The 27,071-nt window shown below is 39.9% G+C and overlaps 1 long non-coding RNA gene across 8 annotated transcripts in view; it reads left to right on the top strand.

Annotated features, from left to right (window-relative positions):
* Positions 1–27,071, top strand: part of LOC311598073 — a 115,490-nt gene that overhangs the window by 48,462 nt on the left and 39,957 nt on the right. For 4 of the 8 annotated variants that reach the window (XR_014779463.1, XR_014779464.1, XR_014779466.1 and 1 more), the window contains 3 exons: positions 7,107–7,445; positions 20,173–20,253; positions 25,059–25,185. This is a non-coding gene — a long non-coding RNA (uncharacterized lncRNA). Of the gene's footprint in view, positions 1–753; positions 1,048–7,106; positions 7,446–20,172; positions 20,254–25,058; positions 25,186–27,071 lie in introns of all 8 variants that reach the window. The other 4 variants (XR_014779467.1, XR_014779470.1, XR_014779465.1 and 1 more) reach the window with 2 other exon arrangements.

The raw sequence follows: 27,071 nt of genomic DNA, 5'->3' as shown, positions 1-27,071 counted from the left end.
GATTTTTAGATATGGGATTTAGTTGTTTTATTGTATATTCCAAATGACCACTAATAGACAAGGTTTAAAGAAATTAGATGTGTCCAAAATCTCTTCTTATAGGATATTGATTACCTCATCATAGTTTATTCATGAAAGGACAAATCAAGTCTTCAATCTAAGAAAGGAGTTGAACTGTCTTCTTGAAATAGTGATTCCTCTAACATATTATAGCATGACTTGGTTTATATAATATTGTAGTGTTAATGATCAATTTTCTGGAACATAAATGTAAAGTCTCCTTACATACTAAATCTCAAGACATGCTTAAGTTCAGCACTAGCTAAGCTACTAAAAGATAATAAATTAAAGCTAATTCCACTGGGCATAGAAATCAGAGTCCCCTCTAAGAAATGAGATGCACATGTCATAAAACTGTTGGTTTTTTAAAAAGTGATTAATTAAACCATTGTTGAAAGAATGATTTGCATTCTAACAGAGTCTGATTTTAAAACAGTAATTCTAGAAATAGCAGTGGATCCCATGATTTCTCTGACAATGAGAGGAAGGCTGTACATCCAAGCATACTACAATAATTTTCTGTTTATCAGCAAAGCACACCTTGTGTAATCCGTCCTCTCTGTTAGTATCCCTGTAATGTCACTCTAATTCCCTGTAAAATATTAGTGGCAGTGCACAATAAATTTATACATACATAAACTTACACCTCACACTTCGTAGTTCCTGCTAGTAATTTCTCATTTGAAATCCCAGAGAAAGAGTTCGGTGCATACCACGGTGCAGATGGCTGGTATCCCATGACCGGTGATGTGAGAAGCACGAGTCCCTGCACCTAACACCAGAGTCCGTGTATTAAATGCCCCATAAAAGGCTCCTCTGAAGCCCTTCTGAAGCTTCTCCAAATGGATCTAAAATGTCAACACTACTGAAAAGCTCACTGGCCCATCTTATCTCTCTTTATACATCGATCTCAAAGGAGAATTTGCAGTTTTCAGGCTGAGGAGATGACTTGCATTTGAGAAGCAAACATGAGGACTTTCAGGCCAGGTACGACTGTCACCAAATGCTCTGGGTGGTGGAGGCAAGAGCATCCCCAGGGCTTGTTAACCAGCAAGACTAGCAGAACAGTTAATAAGGTAGAGTGAGGTAGAGCGTGACACCTGATGTCCTCCTTTGGTCTCCATGGTGTACAGCTATGTGTACATCCACATAAACCACAGAACACACACACACACACACACACACACACACACACACACACACACACACACACCCACAGCACAGCTAGGGAGAATTTGCAGTTTTCTAATGTGGTAGAACTTACCCTTTCTTAGTTACTTTAAAAATTAACTTCAATGGGCCATAGTGAAACACTATTGTAGAAAAAGGGCCAAACTTTACCTGTGAACTATGTGCTGGGATTAATGACACCACTAATATAAATTTATCTAGTATCTTGTCCCTCAGGAGGGAATTGATGCACTTTCTTGGGCTTGAGGAAATCATAGACTGAAGAAAGAAGAGGCCCTCAATTCCACTGTAAATGGTAACCACCTAGCACTCTTGACAACAGGGAAAAGGACACAATCCCAGTCACCACCACCACCAGAAGATGGGGGAAGGGCGGGCAGGTGGCTTACCAGTAGGTTTCCTTGCTCCATCACTGGGCAAAGAGCAGAACCTGGTTAATGGCCCTTATTTTCAGTACTGAGGTCCTGGAGTGTGGGGAGTAAACTGCTCCAGTACAAATGAGAGTCAGCCAAGGGCAGGCATCACCTCCACACACTGTACAGGAAAGCATGGCGAGGACATTAAAGAAAAAAACATCTACAAGAGGAGAACTTTCTAGCAATATTGTAATTAGTTAATATTTGGAAAACCATTGTATCAATGAGTCAAGCAGAAAAAAAAAGTCAGCTTTCTACAATATTCAAAAGGACAAATTCCATTTGTATAAAAGTTTAAATGTAAAATATAGCTTTACATCTGCCAGAATGAAGCATAGACACAGTATTAAACCCAATGTTCCTTATGGTTTACAATTTAAACATAATATATATATATATATATATATATATATATATATATATATACACACACATATATACATATGACTAAAAATCTTTTATGAGCAAATAAGCATGAAAAATCAGATTGAGAAAAAATTTACAATTTATGCAAGGAATTAGCACTGTGATGTCTGTGATCCACAAAATGACAAAATAACACTGCAAGATTTCCATCAGGGTAAACTAATCATGGCTCGGTAATAAGCAACAGCTGTCTGATTAGACTTAAGGTCCCGCAGCAGGAGGTAAATCCCGCCTGGTGATGGAAGCATACCAAACTTCCTAGGGGGAGAGAGGTCATGGGTCAGGGAGGAGAACCTCATCCTGCCACTTTACTAGCCTAGCATAATCCCTAACTGCACTCAAATACTGAAAGCCTGAATACTGAAAATATTATGACTGCATAACCAAGACCCAGATAAACACACTAATATGGAAGGGGAAGTCCCACAGGGTCCCGCCCCTAAACAAAGAGAGGAGCTGCAGGCAGGTAAGAAAGGCTGAGAAACTGAGAAGCAATCTTCTCTACAAATAAGACCCTAATTGGTTATCCGATACCAACCACTCAGCCCTGAAATCATACAAGTAATGCCTAAATGAACTCAGCAAACTGTATTCATGTATTTTTGCCTACAGATAACAATTGCAGTAGAAAAGGAAACCATGGATTGAGGGGCAGCAAAGTGGGGGAAGGAAGACTCCAGAGGGTCTGGAGGGAGGAAAGAGACAGGGAGAAAGTATGTAATTATGTATATGTATGTTTATTTTCATTCATTCATTTAAATATTTGGATATATTCGACTTATATATTTTTTACATACATTAAATTTACATTAACACTTGGTTAAATATTTCTCATAATTTAAGATTAGTGATATTAACCTATATGTGATACACCATTTAGATTTTTAAAATTTTCTATACCCACCCACACACACACACACACAAATGTATCATGCCTTTAGGCCAAAAGAACTGTCTGCTTGTCATCTGTTTTTTCTGGCATCACGTATGTTTCCATAAGACACATGTTTGAGCCGGGTGTGGTGGCCCACACCTTCAGTCCCAGCACTCAGGGAGAATGAGGAAGCGTTTGCAGACTGTGTGTCTGATAAGGAATTAGTATTCAAAGTAAGGATCAAATTTACACAGCTGAGCAACAAAACGGCAACCTGTGAAGGCGGGGCAGCAGAACTGATGGGAAACGGCAGCCTGCTTCTGCACAAGCATCACTTTATTACTCTGGGTCCACCTACGGCTTTACCATCTCTAATAAGTGACAATTCAGTGCTCTTTCTCTTGTTACGCCTTAAGTAGGAATACCCAAGTCCTGTTTTAATGTTATATAGTAATCAAAGGAATATTTGCTAGTTGTAATGAACATAATTTAGAAAATGTTTTCTGAAAATTGATAACTGCATTCAGAGCTATAAGATTTGAATATAAATTCTTAGTTGGCAAAGTATTTCCTTTTAGTAAATACAGAGCATACAACACTATTTCCATATATTTTATATGTATTAAATATTTTATTTTAAAGCCCTAAGCAGTTAACTAAGGGATGGAATAAAGGATGCAGTCACTCTCAGCAGAAACACTATCTTGTGATCACCACACATTTATGGTGGTGTGGGCATCAAGAAAGTGATTTTTTCCAGCAGTTTGTTAACACTTTTTGAATAAATTGTTTTCTGATAAAACATTGGATCATAATGCGGATACAAGATAATATTGTGAAAGCTCCCTGCACTTGCCCCATTCAACCTTAGTATGTTAAAAAGCATTATCAGTCCATCTGCAGGATGTATAGAAGTGATGTTGCTCACATAGACTAAATCTAGTCTTCACCACCCACTCACCCAGTTTTCTTTTGCAGAAAGATGGCTGAACAAGTTTCAGCCTTTTATTGAACTTACTTAACAACATTCAAACGCCTCCAATTCCATTATTACTCCATTCTTCAGATCTATATGGCTAAAATGCCCCTTTTTCATTTCTGGTATAGTTTATGGACTAGCTCAAAATTATACTTTGATGCTTTTTAAATTTTAAAAATGTTATTTTGCTTTATGAAATGTGCATGAGAGCACACAGTGAAAATGTCAGGATTACTCAGGCCCCTGTGTTTTGACTCTGGAGTAACATATTGTAGATCCTTCCAAATCAAAGACAGAAATGAATTATTACAGATGTTTTGGCATCTGTTTCTGAACAATGGAATGTGATATTAAAAACATCATCAGCTAAATAAAATATGAATCACTTACCTTTCCTATTTATTTAGCTGCTGAAAAGTATGAAAATTGACTCTCTCTCTCTCTCTCTCTCTCTCTCTCTCTTTCTCTCTCTCTCTCTCTCTCTCTCCAGTGTATGTACATCAAAAAGAAATAAAAACAAAAACTGTCTATGCTACAATGCACATATTTTATTTCACAGGTTAATTTTATTTTGAATTTATGCTTGAGATGGCTACCTTGGTCCCTCTTTCCTAGGTACTAGTATATCTATAGAAGGAACAGAGCACGCATAGACAGCAGGACACTCGCAGTTAGGCAGGCATAGAGGGCCCTCAATGAACATGATCTGGGGGAATATGATATCCTCAGAAAGGAATGACTGTTTCCATACACAAATGCATGAAACTAGAACACGCATATACACCCTTGCTGTATAATGGCAGGATCCAGTGCTATATGCTGGATATACAAAGACACCAATGATAGTCTGTTGTTCCTGTGGAGAATGAGCAAGCAAAAAGGCCTCATGGAGAATGAAACTCGAACTGAGTGTTGAAAATCCAATTGCTGCTGTATGGTAAGTCTACTCCTGCCATAGGGTCCATTGTCCCCAGTGACTCAAAACACTAAAACTTTTGGGTGTGTGAAGAGAGAATAATGAGCACGTGGATGTGGTTGTTTTCTACAAATACTGACATATTTGTATATCATAAAAATGACATCAAGGTCAGTAAGAAATAAGGCTGGAGGGACGGATCCTCCTGTGACATATCAGGGGACATCACCATGAGAAATTGTTGACTGTAAGTGGTAGAAGCCCTATTCATATTTGTGTCCTACAAGGATAACATTAAAAACAATTATGAATCAACAAACAAAAGTTGTGTTTGACAAGTCCATAGTTTTGTTTGTTGACTCCATAGTGAACTAATATAATGTGTGCTAATTTAAATTTTAACATAATTATTTAAGCAACTACAAAGAAAATACTGTGAAGTATGGACTGGATTCAAGACTGGAGCCAGGTGGTTGCAGGTAGATATTCATATAATGATCCAGGTGAGACAATTTGAGGGCAAGCTGAAAACAAATGGAATGAAATGATGGAGAAACAAGTGAACTATACATTAGAAACAAAAAATATGTGGAGCAAAAAAAAAAAAAACATATGTGGAGCTGTTTTGAAAATGGAAATCTAATCAGGAAAACGTTGTCTATGGCTTTAGTTCTAATGTGAGACTTAAAATAAAGATACAGGATAGAAATATAGAATGAGTCAGACAAAATGTCAGAGTGAGTACGAATGTAGTCTTCCAGGGGATACCCAACTCATTAATTCTCTGGAAAATTCCTGGAGCTCAGCATGGAATTAGATGTAGCCACCAGAAAGATCTAGAATAATCAGAGGAATCAACGAAAAAAAAATCAACAAAAGAAGAAGGCTGGAGCTTTCAAGCTCCCAAGTTGAGAATGCCAATAGGACATGCTCAGCTCTTTCAGTAATGAGCCGGGAAGGCAGTGTGTGAAGAGCTTTGTCTCCCCAAGGGGTCATCAGAACTCAATGGCACAGTCTCCCCTAAAGCTTGTCATGTAGACCGACCTTCTAGCACAGACTCCACTCACAGAAGACTATTCAGTGTTCAGTTCATGGTTGGATCTGAAAAACACTGTTCCCTAAATTTGTATGTTGAAAGCTTGCTGCCCAGTGCGATAGCATTCCCCACGACCGTGACTGAATCAAGAAAGGCCCACCCAGCCTCGTCAGCGGGTTTATCTCCTCATGGAATCCTAACTCAATTCGCCATTAGAAGGTGGAGACTTAGGAGGCAAGGCATGACTGAAGTAGTTGAAGAAAATAAATCTTTTAGAGCTTGCCTTTAAACTCCTTCCCCCCCTCTCTCAGTCTCTGTCTGTCTGTCTCTCTCTCTCTCAATCTGTCTCTGTCTCTGTCTGTCTGCCTGTCTCTCTCTCTCTCTCTCTCTCTCTCTCTCTCTCTCTCTCTCTCTCTCTCTCTCTCTCTGTCTCTGTCTCTCCCTCTCTCTGTCTCTCTGTCTCTGTCTGTCTGTCTGCCTCTCTCTGTCTCTGTCTCTGTCTCTGTCTCTCTCTCTCTCCCTCTCTCTCTGTCTCTCTCTCTCTCTCTCTCTCTCTCTCTCTCTCTCTCTCTCTCTCTCTCTCTCTCTCTCTCTGTCTGTCTTAAAAGAATCATGATGAATCCTCAGCCTGGAATGAAAGACTGTAAAAGTTGCCACTGGGAACAGGATATAGGCAGAGGGTGGGATTAGAGGCTGACCATGGTCCTGAATGTAGTGATTCAGGGCAAGCAGGCACGTCTGGGTGCTAATTTGCACACTGAGGCATGAGAAGTGCCTATGCATGGGTTTGAGGAAGACCACCACAGAGGGAGCTGAGCAAATCCTTGCCTTCATGAAAGAAGCAGTTCCTCACAATTTTAATTAAATACAACGATGATGATTGCTCACTTATTTCATGATTTATCCAGAAAATACTTTGCATATTTATGGCCATGGTACAGGCTAAGAGGCTACAATCAGGAGCACACTTGTGCATCATATTTGTTCAGGTCCTTTTTATATATAAAGGAAGAGAATAAGCACTCTAGAATCCACAGAATAAAAAAGACATTTGAGTTTTTCATTCACCATTGAATTAGAATTATAAATCAAACAAGAAAGTTATTATAAGTGTATTACTATGTAAGACAGAAAGCAGAAAGTGTCTTATTCTTCCTTGGCATAATCAAAGCTCTTACTGGGAGTAAAAATCTGTTGTTTCAGAACAGATGTAACTCAAGGTTCATGGTAACTACAGCAAATACAGCTGAAGAAGCACCTTTCCCTGAGACAACCCAGCATCGGCCACTTCCCTCTCCCACCTGCTTTGTCTGTTGCAAGCCTACCTCAGGTCAGCTGATGATCTCCCTTAGTGCATTCTAGAGACCACAGTCATCACAGTGTGGTCAGCAGCGTCTCCATAGTCCAGTCTGTGTGACTGCTTTTCCAAGCCTGACTACTGCAGGCATAGAAAAGAGGAAGAGATGGCAGATTTGTGCCCCCAGAGGATGTCTGTGAGAAGCTACACCAGGAATTGTGTTCACCGTGGAGCCTCAGAGAGAATTCAGGTATTTTTTTTATAACTACATTCTTTATAATTTCTGCCTCCTTTTTTAGGGTTGGGGAAGGTGACATTGAGGACAAAGTTATACAAGTAGCATTGTATCCATGGTCCATATGCTTTCTGAGCCTACATATTTGAGAACTGCTAAGTATCAGGCTCTCTGTCTTCCCTCTCATGACAGAGCAACAGTTACATGTCGAGGAGACATTATAAAGTAGGATGCTCTCGGATCGTTAGGTCATAGCAGCCTTCAGTGTTGCTTGACCCATGGCTATCCTTAACTGTGTAAAACGTTGAGATTCATGTAAGTTTCTATAGCAAAACATGGACAGACATGACCCAAATATTTGTTTCTCTTTAGAGACTGTAGTCCTTCAATAGCCTTTCCAATGGGTCCTGTGAGGTGTTTCTTGGGTCTATGAGAGTATTAAGTTCCCATAAAGTCTCAGAAGGTATCAATAAAAAATGTGAAGGGTATCACTTTGAACTTAACAGACATTGAGACTGATGTTGAAAAAATGCATCTAGATAGAAGAGAAAGCTGATGGACAGAAAAGGAAGAGTGAGTGCATCTTCCAATAAAGGACATTTAAAAGAACAAGATACTTCTGAGAAGCCTGGCCAGAATGCATTAGAAGGCTGTCAGACATCATATCCCTTTGTGAAATAGTTTAAAACAACCAGGGTATCTACGTCTACTCTAAGTGCTAGATGCATAAATAATTATGTTCTTTAAAATGTCAAAAACCTCTAGTGTGAGGAATCAAATATTTCATATTTAACAGTCTGGGGAGATAAAATCTTGCAATTCTTTGCTAATTAGAAACAGTGGTTACGAGGAATTGAGCCATGAAATGAGTGAACAGTAAGTGCTTGGAGAGAAGCAGACTTACTGAAATGAAAAACGTTTATAATAGTTACGGTGACATTCCTCTATGTTGAGGAGGAGAAGTATAAAATTATAGAAATGTTGAAAAGAAAAAAAATCCACATTCAAATGACAATGACCCTCAGAATTAAACAACACTAAAGTCATCACCTCACCACTTACTCACAATTAGCTTTCCCAAACATGATTGTCTCTCACTGACTTCCTTCTTCAACTTGACAATTTAATGGACTAAAAAGGAGGACATGAAAAGAAAATGCCCTAGTTTCTGCAAAATAAAAGTAATTACCAGTTCACACGATGCCTCTGAAGGCTTGTAAGGGACACTTGGGTTCTACCATTCCAATGTGCATAAACTAGGGTGTTCCCTAAGAGTCTTTGAAATGAACTGAAGTTTTGCATCTCAAGAGCAGTCAATGAACTCATGTGGGTTAAGCATTGGGCTTTCCAACTTGTAGTCCATGGCGAACAGTTTGGACATCCTGCAGGGCCTCAGGTGTGAGGAAAAAGTGATCACTGAGTAGGTGGCTGCGTTTGTTCTTGCCTCCTCCTTGTGGCTGGGAGATGCCAGCCACACAGGTCAGATGGACAGAAAAGCTCTTCCGGTCTTGCTGGAAATTATGCTGCCAGTGGTTTTTGGCATAAATACGCACATCCAGGGCCTGCACCCCATCCTGCACCAGAAAAACCAGCCCTGCCATTTGCTGAGTCAACCACTCATTGTTATAGCACAATACTGACTGGCCAGAGGCTGGCCTCTCATGATGTGCTCACTGATAATAGATATTCCTAACCTTCTCACCTTGAAGAAAATACCTACTTCTAAAGAAAAGACAGAAAATATAACTCCAGTATACTTCAGTTATCCCCTATAGAGATAGGAATATCCTACACATGGCTGTGTGGAAAGTTAGCAGATGGGAAGACTGGGCAAATGCACATTTAAGGATAATTTATTAGTTAAGTAAGCACTAGGACTTAACTCCGTTATCACTTTTGGCCTTTTGTTTGCTTGTTTCTATTCTATATCTCTTTAAGAACCAGGTCAGCAAACCCCATGACTTTCTTCATTGGGTACTGCTCCTATATCAGTGTTTTGTATCAGTGTTTTGTGTGGAATGTATATTTGTTAAGCATTCCAAGCAGGACTCATTGACCTGAGATTAGAAGCATAGTGAGAATGACAGTATTTAAAACTAATTTACGGGAATTTATTTGCATTACAGAATTGCAGACTACTCTAAACAGTGATGTTTTTAAAATCTGGTTAAAAAAAAAAAAACAGAATATAGGATACTCCTGGATCCTGCCAGGATCCATGTGATGCAGCATACCCAGGTGAATCCCATTGGTTCCACATGGCAGCTCCATCACAAAGCTGACCAGCTGTGCCAGTACTAATGACAGTGAGACACCCTGGCATGAGCCTGACCAAAATGCAGATTATCTACACAGTCAGTAATTTATTAGACTCAAGCTGGAGACCAGAACAGGAACCCAGAGTAGATGAAATAAACTAGAATTTGTTTTCTCACAGTTCTAGGAGCTAGAACTCCTAGATCAAAGTGCTATGATTGGACTTCGGTGAGAAGTCTGTCTGTTTCTAACATGTAGGTGGCTTCTTTTTCATTGTGTTGTCAGCTGAGGCCAGGGAGAAAGGGGAGAATCCTCTCTCTAGTGTCTTCCTATAAGGACCCCAATGCCAACATGGGAGCCTCACCCTCATGATTTTGGCTAAACTATTTCACAAAGGTCTGGCTTCCAATTGCTATCCCCTTAGAGGTTAATGCTACACAAAGGTTGAGGGGACCCAATGTAGGTCATGTCAGAAATTTAGAATAATATTAAAACTAGTAATAACATACATTCAACAAAAACTGGCAAACTAACTTAATAAAATGTAAAAGCATTGTGAATGCTGTGTGTAATATGGGAATCTCAGTTTATTGATCTGGAGAAGTGACTTAGTAACAAAGAACACTCGCTGCTCTTTTAGAAGACCAGAGTTCAGTTCCCAGCACCCACACTGGGCAGATCACAGCCATATATAACTCCAGCCCCTCTTATGGCCTCCACAGGCACCACATGTGGCATGCCTATGTGCATGCACACACACACACACACACACACACACACACACACACGTGCACACACATGCTCACGCACATGCACACATGCATGTACATGCACACAATTTCTTTAAAATAGCAGAAAGCTGAATCTATCAATGAAACATGCCCCAGAAGTTTGTTAACATAAAGACTCTGATAAACTGGGATGTATTAATTATTTACATATTTCTATGTGATTCAAGGGATTTAAAATAAATCCCACACTTGAAGCTTCCTTACTCATAATTCTTCCAACTTAGGCTACTGCCTACCTTGCCATGGATGGTGGAGTCACCTAGTCTCCAGAATCTAGGACTACTGCTAAATTTGGTTTCCATCTCACTCTGACTTACTTGGGATGAGATCGATGTTCTCCTCAATATACATTGTCGCTACTTGACTTTCTTGTACCGTGAGCGTTGAAATTTTATAAGCCACCGAACAGGTAAATTGAAAGTGGAAGGAGGACCTGTAGGGAGAGTGATAAAGTAGTCATTGCAGTAGAGAACATATGAGATTTCAAGGTGGGGCCTGAAAATGTTTTCCCTGAACATTTTTTCTGTATCAGTTTATGTCTTTTGACTTAAGCTAGCTGAAGTGAAAGGAAAACGTATGGAAATCCAGGGTGGCCCTCTCACTCTAATGAATGGTATGTGCAGGCTTCTACAGGAAGATAATTGCTCCAACTTTGATTGCTTAATCTTCTAAAGCTACTGTGGCATTCTGTATCATTTTATCTCCTTGACTCTGCCACTGTCATCTTGCCCATCTCCTCAACCAAACCTCAAGCCCTCTATAGCTCCAGTCTCTGCTTCTGTATTTTCCACACTGTTCTCTTGCCATTATTATGTGGGTCTGTTCCTCTCCCCGGTGGAATTTTCTTCTAATTAAAGTCATCCATGTGTTAAGATGGCCTGTGGACACAGTCCGTTTGAAACAGTGACATCATTCTTCTCACTTTTTTTTCTCTCAGATCCAGTGTCACCTTCCTTCTCTGATCCGCAGTTACCACTCTACCTTGCCATCTTTGGTGTTTCTTCACCAATAAATGTCAACATCTTTTTTAATTTTTATTTTATTAATTTATTCATATTCATCTCAATGGTTATCCCCTCCCTTGTATCCTCCCATTCTTCCCTCCCTCCCATTTTCCCCTTACTCCCCTCCCCTATGACTGTTCCTGAGGGGGACTTCCTCCCCCTTTATATGCTCATAGGGTATCAAGTCTCTTCTTGGTAGCCTGCTATCCTTCCTCTGAGTGCCATCAGGTTTCCCCCTCCGGGGGACCTGGTCAAATATGAGGCACCAGATTTGGAATTGCCATCTTTTCTCAACTCCTGCATACTTGACTGTCGTAATCACACCTCTTTAACTATCCCTTGAACTTGAAGTGTCCCAAAACCTGCATTGTCATGACAACACCAAGTACCAGAAACATTTTCACTTCTCCCTTTCTTATTTCTACTTGAATTCAAGTTATTTTTTACTCATTTTTCCTAGCCACAGCTACCAAACCTTAGCAATCATGATCTCTGATTTTGCTTCTGTGTGTCAATAAATAGAATATATTTTCCCATTTTCTCAGGGTACAACCATTCTTTGATAGCAGGGCTATGGTATTCCATGATATTGCACAGCATCCTTAAGAGATTTTCTTGTAGGTGTCATAGCAATAGCACCATCAAGTTGGTCAGTGAACATCTTACACAGCTTTGTAGATTGTCAGCATCCTCTTCCTCCATTATCATGAGCATTCAGATGACCACCCAATACACTTAGTCTTGCCTATGGAATTCGTTTCCTGCACATACTCGTTTCCTCAGCCCATTCATGGCGGAGTCCATTATTATCCTTACATTAGACAAGAATCCATTCAGTTTTGTTTTTATTCTTTTTTCTCTAAGTCTAGGCTCCAGGCTGTCTAGTCAGTGTGATGCTTATAAAGATAGCCCAACTGCTAAAAAATCTGTGGTGGGCTCATGCTGTAGGTGAGGAACACAATACCTGCTTCCAAATCCTCAGATCTCTCCCCGTGGAACAACGATTTGCTGACTTTCTTCCTCTGCCCCACCTCCCTTCCTGCACCCAGGATAGTCTTGCTCCACCCTCATTCCTCACCCGTGGTCAAACCAGTGCTCCGTGGTATGTGTTCCCCCACTGTGACAGGAGTGAGCTGCACGGTGATTGTGGATTGCACTGGTTTGGATCTTGGAAGTCTTCTTAGTGCCCATGTGTTCAGCGCCTCATCACTGTTGGCAGGTGGCGACACTTGGGTCATGCAAAGCACTGTAGAAAGAAGTTAGGGCACTGGAAAGTTAGCCCTTGAAGGGAATGCTGGACCTCAGGCCTTCTAGTCTTTCTCTCTTTTATTGGCTCTGTGAGGGAGAGTGCCCTTCTGCTCTTCATTCTCACAGGGGTGTGCCAGGCCCAAAGCAACAGAGCCAGGGGAGCCTTGATGGGGAGGATGGAGCCTTGATGAACCAAGACAAACCTTTCTTCTTATGAGTCATTTCAAGGCCTTTGTCCAGTAGCGGAAAGCTAACAAACAGGAGCTGCTTCTTCAGAATCAAGAAATATCTTGTTCACTAGTCTATCCCAAGTAGCCGGAACAAAATTTAACACACAATAGATATTTTATAAACCACCACTGTTGATTATGCTGTGCCCTTTCTTTAGAATCCCAGACAAGCACTTCTGAATTAAACAGAGACAAAACTGTTAATGAGGTTATTTAAAAGTTGCAATTGTAATATAGTATTTATATGACTCAAAGAGCCTTCTCCTAAGGAAAAATGAATTGCCGAATATCTTTATAAATTAAAATGTATGTGTGTTGTACATGAGTCCCCATGTGTTTGTGTGCATGTCTATGTGGGCATGTGTGCCTCTCTGTGTGTGCAAGCCTTTGTGTGTATATATGTGTGTTTTGTTGGGTTTGTTTCAACATTTGAAACAGGCTTTCATGTAGGTTTGGCTGACTTCAAACTTACTATGAAACTGAGGATTGTCATCTTGAACTCCTAACACTTTGTCCGCTACCTCCCAGGTGCTGGAAGTACAGGCAATATCCCACCATGCCTCACTTTAGCCTACATTGCTGAAGTCAGTGCTTACAAACTCTTACATCAAATTCACAATTACTTGTTATTTTGCTCCTGCAGAGAATTGTTTGACAGCATTTCTGAAGAAGATAAAGTGATATTGTTTGTATTTCAAAATGTGTTTTCTTATTGAAATCTATGTGATTAAGTCTCCCTGAGGGAGGAATATCGAGATTGATCAGACTCACCATTTACAAATGCAGTGGATTTTAATATATGTCTATTGTAAACAGGGACACCTACCGTTACGATGGTGAAGAACCCAGGCTTCTTTGTTTTTTTCCCTGCCCTAGGAGAACTGTTTGCACACATTGATACTTCCTCCTTTTCACATCTCTCATAATCTATGCCTGTCATCTACAAATGACCAAATATAAAATTACAACTTTATCCAATAACCAAATTTAAACAAAGAAATAATGTTTCTAATTTCAAATGTAATAAAAACACTTGTGAACTCTAAATGCTTTCTTTATTCAGAGCCTTTGGATAATTGTTTTAGAACTGCTGGTTTGTAAAACAAAACTGGATCTTCTAATATGCTATATAAGAATGTATATTGTCATGTTTTTGTTTGACTTCTGACAGTATTTTATGTAATGAATCTAATGACTATCCATTGGGCATCTGAGCTTGCAATCACTCTGACTGTTGTGGTGTGCAGTGAAGACAAATCAGTACACAGTCTGCAACTCTGTGTTCAGGGATGCAGGTGACCTAGGGGCAGTTGTGACTATCCTTCACAACTCAGAGGAGTCACAGACTTCCATAGAAATAGTAGCTCCCAAAATATACCATGTAACCTGGCACTCAGTTACACTGGGATAACCACAAAGTTAACTAGAAATTTACAGAAGGTTGAGATGATAGGAGCAGCCATAAAAAGGAAAATTTTGATGCAATTCTCCAAGAACAATTAAAATGTCTGTTTCAGGCCACTATGTGGGGGCTATGATAGCAGCCGGAGCAAAAGCCAGGGATTCAAAGAATCATGAGAGGGAGTTGGGATACTAAAGAAGTAGTCTTCAGCCATAAAGGAATTGAAAACCTGCAGCTTGCAATAACATGGATGAACCTGAGATCATTACAGTAAGTGAAATTAGCCAGACACGTATGTAGACCCTGAAAACAATGACCTCATAATAGTGGATGGTGGCATTCTGGGATGGCTGCAAAGACAGAAGCACAACACAGCAGGGCTATCTTAGACCCGCCAGTGGTATAAATGGCGCCACAGAGGTTTATTTATGTGTTAAAGCTTAGGCCGTATCCATCCTAGCCTGGCACTACATTCCATCATGCGACCAGCTCTACCTCTCTGCTCCTATTCACAACCACCCACCTCTGTGTTCCACTAGCATATCCCCCCACTTCTGAATCTTCTCCCAGATTCCTTCTCTCTGACTGGAAGATCCATCTTGTACTTCTTGACCAATCATTGGTCATCATATCTTTATTGAGGTCAATCAGTCTAGACTGTCTTTGGCAGGTGAAGAAGGAACAAATATTTACAAAACATTGACTGGTCATGGGCCATAGTTCTCTGTCAGTACAAAATTAATAATTGAGTATGAGACACACTTCATACAGTACACCCTAGGAACACAATTATAATTAGAGATGAAAAGTGCATTTCAAGAAATCTATTTCATAAGAGCTAAACTCATTTTACATACATTTTATTTTCTTAAAACCCTAGGCTTCTGTTCACACACATTACAGATGTATATGCCATATGTCAGATATGACTTTTTTAACAAAAATTTGATTTTGAGATAAATGTACTTTGACATGTAGATAATTGTGCTGCCTTGGGCTACCTGCAATGCTTTATTGGTCTAATTTTTTCATTATTTATGTACAGTGATAAAATGAGCTTGGAAAACTGCCTCCTTGAACATGAATTATGTTTTAAATATCTAGGGTAGGGTGGAGCATATCTGGTTCCTGCCTATTAAAGATTGAATATTAATTTTAGCTCTCCTTATCTGTATACCATGCAGAAAAATTATTTACTCATCCATCTTCCTTTGGATATTTGGCCTGGTTGTAAAAGTAGCTATATATTTTGAAAATTAACTGTGAATAAGAAATATCTTCTCTTTTTAGAGCTGATATATGAAATATAAAAATTATCATATTAATGAGGTATGATATGACATGTGATACAATCATATATCATGAAATGCTTGTTTAGGTTAAACATAGATATTTATTCACACATTCATTATTGCTGATATTTTTACATTTTTTTATGTATTTAGTTTGGGAGTGGGTGGGTATGCACATGCCACAGCACATGTGCAGAGGTCAGAGGAAAACTTAGAAGAGTTGGTTCTTTTCTTCCACTATGTGGATCCTGTCAATTGTTGACAAAAAAAAAAAAAAGGACATTACTCTTATATAAAAGGGAACAACACAGTTTATTTTGAAGCCATTTCAAGTGCACACAACCTGGGAATACATATTTAGCTTACCCCAGATTCCATGCTCCATCACAGAAGCAGCTACATGACATTTTCATAATTTTTATAGAACAGGAAAGATCATTAATCAAGGTGGTGGGTAGACCAGACAGGTGGTTACAGCCAGACAGGAGAGCTTTTCTACAGGCCCAAGATGCTATCTGCTGATGCTCTTAGCTCTGGGTTTGGTGGGAGCTACTGCTCTGCTAAATTAATAGATCCCAAAGGGTTTTTATAAAATCTGTCAATGACAAGATGTTAGTTCTGACACAGAGTTGTCCAAGGAAGAGCTGTTGCAGAGGGCTAGAACTAGCTTGAGACAAGGTAATTAGCCTCTTGACCTGCAATAGTGCATTCTCTTCACACTACCCAAATTCTGATCAATCAATCAAACTCTGCAGACATAGCTTCTTTTCAGGAATCACAGAATCAAACTCAGGTCTTCAGGCTTAGCAGCAAGCCCCACTGTTAGTGAACCATCTCATCGGCCATTGTGTATTGTTTCTTTATACTGACAATCACTTCATCTTATAGTCACTACAGGGTCTTAGTGTAATTATGGTGAAGATATTTAGGAGCATAGCCACTGAGATTTGTTATGTATATGTGTCAATTTATTAGTTTCTCTTCAAAATTAATTTTGATTATTTCTTTAAAATTACTACCAAGACTCCTATTAAAGCTTTCTACTCCCACATTTTATCTATCAGTTTAAAATGTTAACAACTGGGAAATTGAAGGAGAATTTTTTTTTAAATCCAAGGCCCTCCCCTTATGTACAAGCATTTGCAATTACAGTTAAAGGTATTAGGCGGGGCTCTGAGTGTGGGCTGCCTTTTCAGATTACGGCCAATGATCCTACAGCATTGTGATCCTTATTTATTTTTATCATAATAGTTATTAATATTTTGACAAGAGCTATTGGGTGGTTAAATTTTTAAAAAGTTATTCTGGGATAAGCACTTTTCTTTTGGTATTCTTTTACCTTGTAATATATCTGAGTCTATGACGATTTCTGTTTGGGTATTTTTGTTAGTATACCTGCAAAATTAATTAAATTGAACAAAAATTGAGAGGTAAACATAGCGATACAATTTTCTGAAGAGAATGTTTAAATATACAAATAACACCTAGAAGAGTCAGCAGAAAGACAAACAAACAGACCATTGTTGGAGCTCGGTCTGGTCTGTCCAAATGAGCAGACTCACCTTCCCCAAAATGTTTATAACCTTGCCTAAGAGCTTATTCCTGTTTGACCAATAAAAAGCCATCACACCTGGGCAGGGTAGATGGGATAGGCGTGGCTAAGGTTTGTGTGGTTTTGGAAAAGAGACTGGAAAAGGAGTGCAAACTGGAGGAGGAGAAGAGCAGGAGGAAGGAGGCTTGTGTCATAGGTTAAGAGTACCTGGCTGGCATGGATGGAGACATGGCCCAGAGGATGATAATCAGCAAGTATTTGGGATTATGGATGGGAGGTAGTTCAATAGAAATTATTAGAAGCAGATGGCAGGAGATTGGGGCAGAGTTTGGGATACTTGCCTCACTGTGGGACGTAGTTTAGGGGATTAATATCTGCCCTGCCCTAGGTGAACCAAGAAATAGGGGAGGGGAATAGGGGGAAAACGGGAGGGAGGGGAGGAATGGGAGGATACAAGGGATGGGCTAACAATTGAGATGTAATATGAATAAATTAATAAAATATTTAAAAATGTAAATGGTATATATATTTATATAAAACAGGTGTCTGTGTCTTCACTGATTGCTATTGTATTAGGAAATGCCACAATTATAGGGCTGATTACTAGGCCACACTTACAAAATAAATACAACAGACCATGAGTACATTGTGGCTATAAAGATCAAAAATCAGAAGTCAAAGTAGAAGATGTATTAAGATGTAATCTATGCAAACATTTGCTGATCACACAGGCAGGAATTATCCCAGGTATTTCTGCTAATCAGAGCATTTTATAAATTTTGTTTTTATTTTAGCTTACTTTTAATTAGCATACAGAGTAATAGGTTTCATTATAAAATTTTCATGCATAATTGACTTTTGAGAGCATAATTTTAAATGTCAATGGAGGGAAGCAAAAGATTAAATACATGGTGCACCACTTCAGCTCGGCTATTAGATCCACCCTTTCTAAAGTGAAATATTTACTACACTTCAACAGACTGCAGAAACACTTTAGAGAATTAGAAAACTTACAAAATCTATATGATGGCATAAATGACATAGTTATAGGCTAACTATAAAAAAAAATCAAGGATTATTCTGTCATTTAAATATACTTTAAAAGTCAAAGGCCAGATAGAGAGAATGGGCCAAGAGCTTGTAACCAGCCTGGTAGACTCTTCCTAGACATTCCACGGTGAAAGAATGTAAGGGCAGCAGTCAGAAAGGGAACTTATCTCCCAGAAAGAGAATTCCAAACTGTTTTATCAGCCTGTCAGACCATCCTACAGCATGAGACTGAATTCCAGACAAAGATGGGTCAGTGGTGGGGCCAGGACCACATTGTGACAGTGACTATGCAGATGTGTATATCCTTGGTCATCTATTTAAACCATAGTCTCACTTCAGGGCTTTGTCTGTCTTTCCCAACATGGTTTCATTGCATAAATCTCTTTTTTCAGGCAGACATGGTAGCATTCACCTTTAGTGCCAGCACTTGGAAGGCAGAGACAGGCAGAGCTCTGTAAGTTCAAGGCCAGCCTGTTCTACAGAGTGAGTCTTTTGACAGCCAGGGTTACACAGGGAACCCCTATCTCAAAAAACAAATAAACAAACAAACAATCACACAACCTCCCTTTTCAGTTTTCCACTGATAATTTGAACCCTTAAATTTTTCTTATATTTATTTATTTTATTTTATGTGTGTTTGTCTATACAATGTCTGTGTACCACATTCATGCATGGTGCCTCATAGTACCTGTGGAGGCCAGAGAGGGCCTTGGATCCCCTAACATTAGAGTTAGAGATAGTTAGGAGCCACCACGTGTGTGCTGGGAACAGAACCCAGGTCCTCTCAAGTGTTCTTAACCACTGAGCCTAATTTGACCCTTTTAATTGATTGTAAAGGATAAATGACTGAGCCTGGTTTAGGGCACAGGCTGGTGACTTCCAAGTTTGGTATCAAGCTTATATTGCAAACCACTGTTCTCTAGTAACTAGACCCCCAAGAAATTTATACCACAGTTTGGCAAAACTCACTATACACCCAAAGTAAAATTGGGTCAGTGTCTCCATCTTAACTTGAAAGAAAAATCTATAGCTAGATTCTGCCGCATGATGTAAAAAGTTAAACTGTGAGACATTGTGCAATGTGTAGGATAACATCTTTAAAATCTTCCCACCCTGAAGTTGCAAGCAGCTTACAAGCCTCAGAACATATTACCTGTTGGGTATAAAAGTGGGCATTCATTGTGTCGCCAAGAGTATCATGTCAGAGGTATCTCATATCCTATTTTAGATTTCAAAACTTTAGCCTATTTCTATAGAATAATCTAAGATCAAAGCAAACCACTTTGGCATCTTTGCCCCTGCTGTGGAGTGACTGCTGATGCTGCCCTGCATCTCCCTGAGCATCCCAGCACTGCCCACATCACCTGTACTTTGAAGCTCCCTCTGTTGTTCTAATGTGATACTGTTTCTCACCAGGATCTTGTTTCCCACAAGACACTGAGCATACTTAGTGCGACTGCCATAAGTTAGAGACTCTAAGGACACTCATTAGAGGGGACCAGTCATGTTTCCAGACTATCTCCACTGTCACTATATTTTTTCATTTTAATTTATGTTTTGAATTTCATACATCAGTATTTTATTAAATTTTCACTCCTCCTCTCCACCATTCAACTCTTTTTTTTTTCAAAACAGAGTTTCTCTGTGTAGCCTTGGCTGTCCTGGACTTTCTTTGTAGGCCAGGCTGGCCTCGAACTCACAGAGATCTGCCTCCCTCTGCTTCCCTGAATACTGGGATCACAGATGTGCACCACTACCACTCCAGGCTCCCATATAATTCTTATTACCCCCTGTTATTGAGTTCTTGACATTTTATATAATCACACATATATGTATATATAGGCACACAGACATACTATATATATATACTATTTACTGAGTCCATTTAGTGTTTCTTATGTGTGCTTGTGTTTATAGATGCCCATTTAGGATTGAATAACTTTTCAGGGACTCATCCATGAGACAAGCTGATTCTCCACTTTTCAGCAGCCGTTAATTGTAAGTAACTCTTGTCATTATAATTATTGGGCCTACAATATCAATAATGTGGCAGGTCCAAGATCCCATTGTGGGCAGATTGTAACTTTAAAATTTTATCTCTAGTAGCAAGTGTAGGAGCCAAGACATAGTCATGACCTAGGAATAGTTGATTGAAGAAATAACCCACTCCATTAATTTATTACTGCCAATGGAAAATAACAATTGCTTCACGATCTTCTTACGTGCCCTATACAACCAGCTAATGTGATTACTTAAACAAACCTCAGCCTAGGATGGGCTGCATTCACTTCTACCACACATTTACCACTTTCTTTGAGTCCATTAATATCACCAGTCTAATAGATAACAAATCATGTTAAAGTGAAAGTAATTTGAGAATGTGACTTTAAGATAACTGTCTTAAAACCAAATAATACCAACACATCGTGCAGAGTAAAAACAAAAACCTATGCGAAAAATTAATCTGAGTTCCAGATATACCCCTAAAGAAAAGTAATCCAGCTATTGTATAGGTTTGCTTTCTTTACAATGATGTATAAATACTCTACAAGAAATTCTTTATTAAAATGTATTCTCATAACCTCACCTATGCTAAGTATCAAGTATACAAAGGCAAGTATTAAACTACCTTTACAGCGTGGATAGTGTATGCAAGTTAAAACTATATCACCATGTCTTGTCTCCCAAGTACATTTCAGAACTCTGAAATGTAGCCAATAGGGCAGCTCAGAATTGAGATCTGCCTGTCCTGCAATCGAAGTGTGTGTGGTCTTCAACAATAGTCTCTTCCCGCTGCTTAGTAACAGTGGGAACCCAGAACAATGGCTATCTCCTGTGGTGATTTGGGGGCCTCTCCAACCTCCTTAACCAATAAATTGTAGGTATGTGCCTTGTGCCTGGGAATGAGATTTTCACCTAATAACCCATGTCTTTGGGAGCAACACTGTTTACCTATGTGGGGTACCTCTGCCCAATCTCCTTTTTAAAAAATATGCTTTAATTAGCATATCAACTAATGAGGTTTCCTAAGGCTTCTTCAGTATCCTTACTTCTGGCTAGCCTATTTTCTGTCTCATTTCCCCACCTTCTGTCCCCATCCCTACCTAACCCCTTAGCTCCCAGCACTCTCATCACCACCGTTCTTTAATATCACATGTATTCTATCCCTTTTTTTGTATATTTTTTACTTGGGCCGTCAGGTCATGTGTTCACACATAATTTCTTCATGCCACGCTTCATTTTAGTGAACATTTGCCCTGCCCGGTCATTTTCCCGATCCCCACCATTCAGTACCTGCTTGGACCTTTCTGCCCCAGTATGTCTGCTCCCCATTTTCATCGCACCTCTCAGATATTATTCTCCCTCCCTTCAGGCAGCTCCCACCCGCGGGCTCTTTGCTAGTGTTTTGGTTTCCACATGTCCTCCAGCGTAAACATAGACACACGATCTGAAGCTAAAACACATATGTATGAGAGGGAATATAAAGCATTGTGATGATCCACAATGTTTCTGAAAACATACCTTGCCTTCAACAATGATGAACTTTCAACGAATCTTGCAACCACGAATAGTATGGCTGGAAACCGAGACTATCTACTCAATCTGCCGTCCCACTGTGCGCTCAGCCAGTTGAAGTTTAACTTGCCTTTCATAATGTAACCATCCTTACCATGCCTTGGATTTCCCACGTGATAAGCCTTTACATCCTAGACAAAATGCATAGCTTTAATCCTAATTAAGTATTCTTCCATACCCCAGAGCCAGAATAATGTATGTGTATATGTTGTGGTAATCATTTTCTGAAGGCACCCACCAGGTTGAAAGCACCCTAAACAAAACATACATCTCCAAAATGTTTGAGCAATGTGTGGGTATAGGTTGATAACATCTTTCTGTGGTCTTGGGGATTATTAAATGTCAACTGGGAGCAGTGATGCATCCTCTTCCCTTGTAAGTCTCTGTGGAAGACCTCCGTAAAGAATTCCTCATTTCTTTTCCATATCATGTTTTCTGTTCCATTAATGCAGAGCAAGGCCTTTTCATGGGATCTGCATAAGGGACAGGCACACTTTCTCTCTCTCTCTCTCTCTCTCTCTCACACACACACACACACACACACACAAACACACACACACACACAAACACACACACACAAACACAAACACACACACACACACACACACACACACACACACACACACCACAGACCAAAGACAAATGGAGGACATGGGGAGAGAAGCAGAGAATTCAAACTTGGGATTGCTTTTGGTCACACTAATCCAAGAAGAAGTGTCTGCATTCATTCCTTCCTCCGAGCTACATCCACATGCTTTGGTGCTGTTCTGAGGTTTCCTTTGTGTGTTAACTGGTGCATGGTATTTGTCTTTTTGTGTCTGGGTGGCATCACTAAGTATAATTTCTTTTAGTTCCATCCATTTCTTTCAAGTTTTATGATTTACTTTTTCTTTAGAGATTAGTAATCGTCCCTTGTGTCTCTCTACAAGGTTTGTGTTATTGGGATCCCAGGAACTGCAGGGCTGCTCTCCCAGCCGTCACTGTGCCCCTTTTACAAATGTGAGCTCTTTTGAGCAGCTGATGCTCTTGCTTGTGTCTTACTTGCAGCGCTGAAATGAGAAACACAACCAAGAACCCGATTTTTTTTTTTTTAGAGACTGCCTTCCTACAGACACCTGTGTTCATGCTTAGCTTCAGTGACCCTTACGAATTCTGTTAGATTCCCCCAGGATAACCTTCAGAGGACCAGTTAGCTGAACTACAAGGTCAGGATGGCAAGTTTGGTTGATGGAGATGTTGCCTGACAACTTGTGATGGACAGTTTGGCTGCAGCACAGACATAAAGTTGGCTCTGGGTACACAAGGGGGAAGCCTCACAGAGCAAGCTTTCAAGGGGAAGGTAGACTCCGCAGAGAGAGAAAAAAAATTCTCAAGGTGTACAGTTGGAGAACACTGCTGAGTCCACAGACACAAAAACATTTGCAAATACAAGGAAGTGTAAAATGCTGCCTCTCACCTGAGGATTGACCTGGACTTGGTACCAGCTGGTGTCAATGGTGAGGCATTTGGACCTGATGGGAACCTGCTGGAAGCCGAGGGCTCCTCTCATTGGCTTACAATTTCATATATAGAGACAAATAAAGAAGTTCAGAGGATATCCAAATATCTGTGTCTCCAGCTTCTGAGGAAGGCAGTGTTGAGGGTCCTTTGAGGCCCTAGTGCTGAGATTCCATAGGCCACATCCCTCTAAGAGGTGCAGAGAAGAGAAAGGCAGTTACCATAGGGACAAAAAGCTCTAGGTGTTAAACAAAATAGTTCTAGAAGTCTCAGAAGAGCAAGGGCATTGGAAGATACAAGTTGAGCAAGAGTGGGCCTCACTGCCTTCAGGAAGTGGCTTTGGAGAAGAGTGCCTTCAGGCCTGTGACCTGTGACTGCACTGAGGTGGTGCCTGATGCAGAGGTCAAGGTGGAGGATCATGGGCAGGCAGCCAGTGACATAAGGCTGGATCATGGTCAGGCAGCCACTGACATGAGGCTTAGGTGGAGCATAGATGTCCCATCTCTTCCACTGAGGGGCCTGTGAAGGTCTCTGTTTTGACTCTGCCCCCTCCAAGCTGAGCTCCTTGTTAAAGACTGGATTTTATTTTTTTTTAATTTTTTTTCTTTATTAATTTATTCTTGCTACATCTCAGTGGTTATCCCATCCCTTGTATCCTCCCATTCTTCCCTCCCTCCTCTTTTCCCCTTATTCCCCTCCCCTATGACTGTTCCTGAGGGGGATTACCTCCCCCTGTATATGCTCATAGGGTATCAAGTCTCTTTTTGGTAACCTGCTGGGAGACCTGGTGCCACTCAGAGGAAGGACAGCAGGTTACCAAGAAAAGACTGGATTTTAAATGCTTGGGGTGACACTAGACTACGCTTCTAGCAACTCTCAAATTTCTGCGTGCATTGAAACCACAAAGGCCTTACAGAGTTGAGTTGAGTCACTGACGGGAGCTTTCAAAGTCTTCTTTCTGCAGGTTACCACACAAATCCAAGCTTTATACACATACAACAATAAATACTGTGCACTCAAACTCAGAAAGAAAAAAATAACAGGTGTACCAAAAAAAAAAAAAAAGAAATTCAGACTTCACCAGAAGTCTGCAGCATCGCAGTAAATCAACTGTGCATGAAAATGAAGCCTAGCATCATGGGGCTAACCCATCCTCCACTTGGAACCTACACTTCCCAAAGGGCATGTAATTTCTCTCCTCAGAGAACATCAAACCACTAGATGACATCTTGCATAAAAGATGTGATTCTTTCAACTTCAGCTTGAACAGTGAGGAGAGGAAGAGGGTTGACTTCCTCCCCATCACACTCACCTGCACGAGTCCCAGAATCAGTCTGTTGATGGAGAAATCCAGACATAGCTCAAAAAAACTGACCCTGATTACAAAGCATATGAGCTTACTGGGGTCAGGAAGCTTCAAACATAACAGCATCGTGTTCACATCAAGCCAAACAATTTTTTAATTCCCCAAGGTATATACACATCTCCTTGTTGAAGTATCCCAAGTGGCTGTCAAGAATAAAATTTGCTAAAATTGTGTATATTTTGCTTTCTACTTAGCTCAGAATTAGAAGCATATGTTTACCACCTCCACATGTGACTAGTTCGGCATGAACTGTTTTTCTCACTTTATTCAGACAATCTCTGTCAAAACAACATTTCAAAGTTGACCTGCCAAAAAATAAGACATGCATGACTTATTTTACTAATTGTGCTTCTTCACAAACTAGCAAATGGGCTCACTTAACTGAAGCATGGCCGTGCATCTTAATGACAAGCTAATGAGACCTTAAGGAAGACACTAAAGGCATCGCTGAACTTCTGAAGGCAACAGGAAGGGAACACCAGAGCCAGCAAGTACCAGAGTTTATAACGGAAATGGGGACTTGTAATGGGGTCTGGAACAGTTCATCTCTAGGGTTCTGTCTTTAATGGGGCCATGGCTATCATCAGGTATAATTACCTTCTGATGACAGCATCTAGGTTTGCCTGTGGAAATGTGGATGATATAAAAATCAGCCTTGTGTCAGCCAGCAGGTGTTAGGTACCAGGTTGTGGTGGGTATGGTGCCAGGTATTTCTCTGCAGGGGTGAGAGGCTGGGAGCAGTGAAAGCTGTCAGAAAACTCAGAGCTATTTAGGGGTATTCAAGAAGACAGATGCCAAAGTCTGGTCTGAAATTGATGCTGCTTCTTTGCAGTAGGTCAAAGAAAGTGTTATTCAGAGGGCCACAATGATAAGCAGTACATTCCCCCTGCCCATGAGCAAAGAAGAGAAAAAATGAATTAGCATAGACTAAGTGTTGTGATGGGTCAACACAGGGCAGAAGGTCCTCCATTTTGTCTTCTTGCTGAGGTCATTCCAGGTTTAACTAGAATCTGATCTCTTTGATGGAGAATCCCATGGAAAACCACCCAACTCTAATTTGAATCAGAGGTCAAGATTTCCTAATTAATGTATTGTAACTTCTGTTGAAACTACCTGTTGGTTCAGTGCATACAAACACAAGCTAATCACTTACCTTAGCTTCTGTTAAAACTGCTTACTTCGGCTGAGTGAGTTGCCAGAATGTGGTTTTCGCCTTTAAAAACTCTGCATTATGCATACCTGAGACTACACCTGTTCCTTGAATACTTATGTATGGTCCTAGCCAGCTGTAATAAAGATTTTCACTTGGCTATAAACTATATGTGAGTGATATCTCTGTTGAGCTATATGCATCAACAGTGTTCTCTCTCTCTCTCTCTCTCTCTCTCTCTCTCTCTCTCTCTCTCTCTCTCTGTGTGTGTGTGTGTGTGTGTGTGTGTGTGTGTGTGTGTGTGTGTGATATGCTTATATATAATTTCTGAAACACCTATACAAGCTCTCTTTTTAATTGTTCTTCATATCATAATTTCAGATATAAATTGAGTTGTAGACAAAAAAATAGTATTTTCACATGAGCTTATGAATTGCCAGAGAAGTCAGTATTTAAAAGAAAGCAAACCAAAAAACGTCAGACAGGTAAGAAAGGTACGCTGACCATAGATCAGCACTAAAATAGAGAACAAGATTTCTGGTGCTATTAATTGAAAAGTCTTCATTAAAAAATCTGCGTTCTTACACCATGGCAGTGTGCCTCATCAGGAGTGTTGCTTTCTCTAGTTCTTCTTCAGCCACAGATATTGGATAGTTTCATTAACTTAGCACAAACCTAACCATATCTGGGAAATGAAAATCTTAGTTAAGGGATGCCCTCCATTTAATTGTCCTGTGGGCATGTCTGTAGTGTATTTTCTTTTTTTATTTAATATTTTTATTATGTTTCTTTTTTAACATATACATTTATATTATTACACATGAATAAAATAAGCTACATACAGCAGGAAGAACCACGAGACAATCAGGAATTATATAAATGTTACATTCATAGTGATTTGGCTATTTGTGTTTGGCAACCTTGAAGTAAACATGTTTCCTATCTTGTTGCATCTAAATTTCTGAATGGAGATTAATATCTATCATATCTCATCTCTGTTAACTTAAAACATCTATCTTGATCTAAAAACATCTTACCCCCTAACCTACTAAGCTTAATTGAAAGACTAAACTATCTGGTCTTCAAACCCATCAGAGACTTGAGAAGGGATACAATTTAAGTACTTGAGTGAACCGGGAGTGCAGGTTAGCAGCTTCCAAAATGAAAAAATGACTGAGACAGTTTACTGCCTGAACAGTCACCCAACACTCTGTATAACATTGGAGC

The sequence above is a fragment of the Acomys minous genome (assembly GCF_964271855.1).
Source record: "Acomys minous genome assembly, chromosome: 5".
Taxonomy (NCBI): domain Eukaryota; kingdom Metazoa; phylum Chordata; class Mammalia; order Rodentia; family Muridae; genus Acomys; species Acomys minous.
Note: the sequence above shows the minus strand (reverse complement) of the source record. Positions and strands in the feature narration are given on the sequence as shown.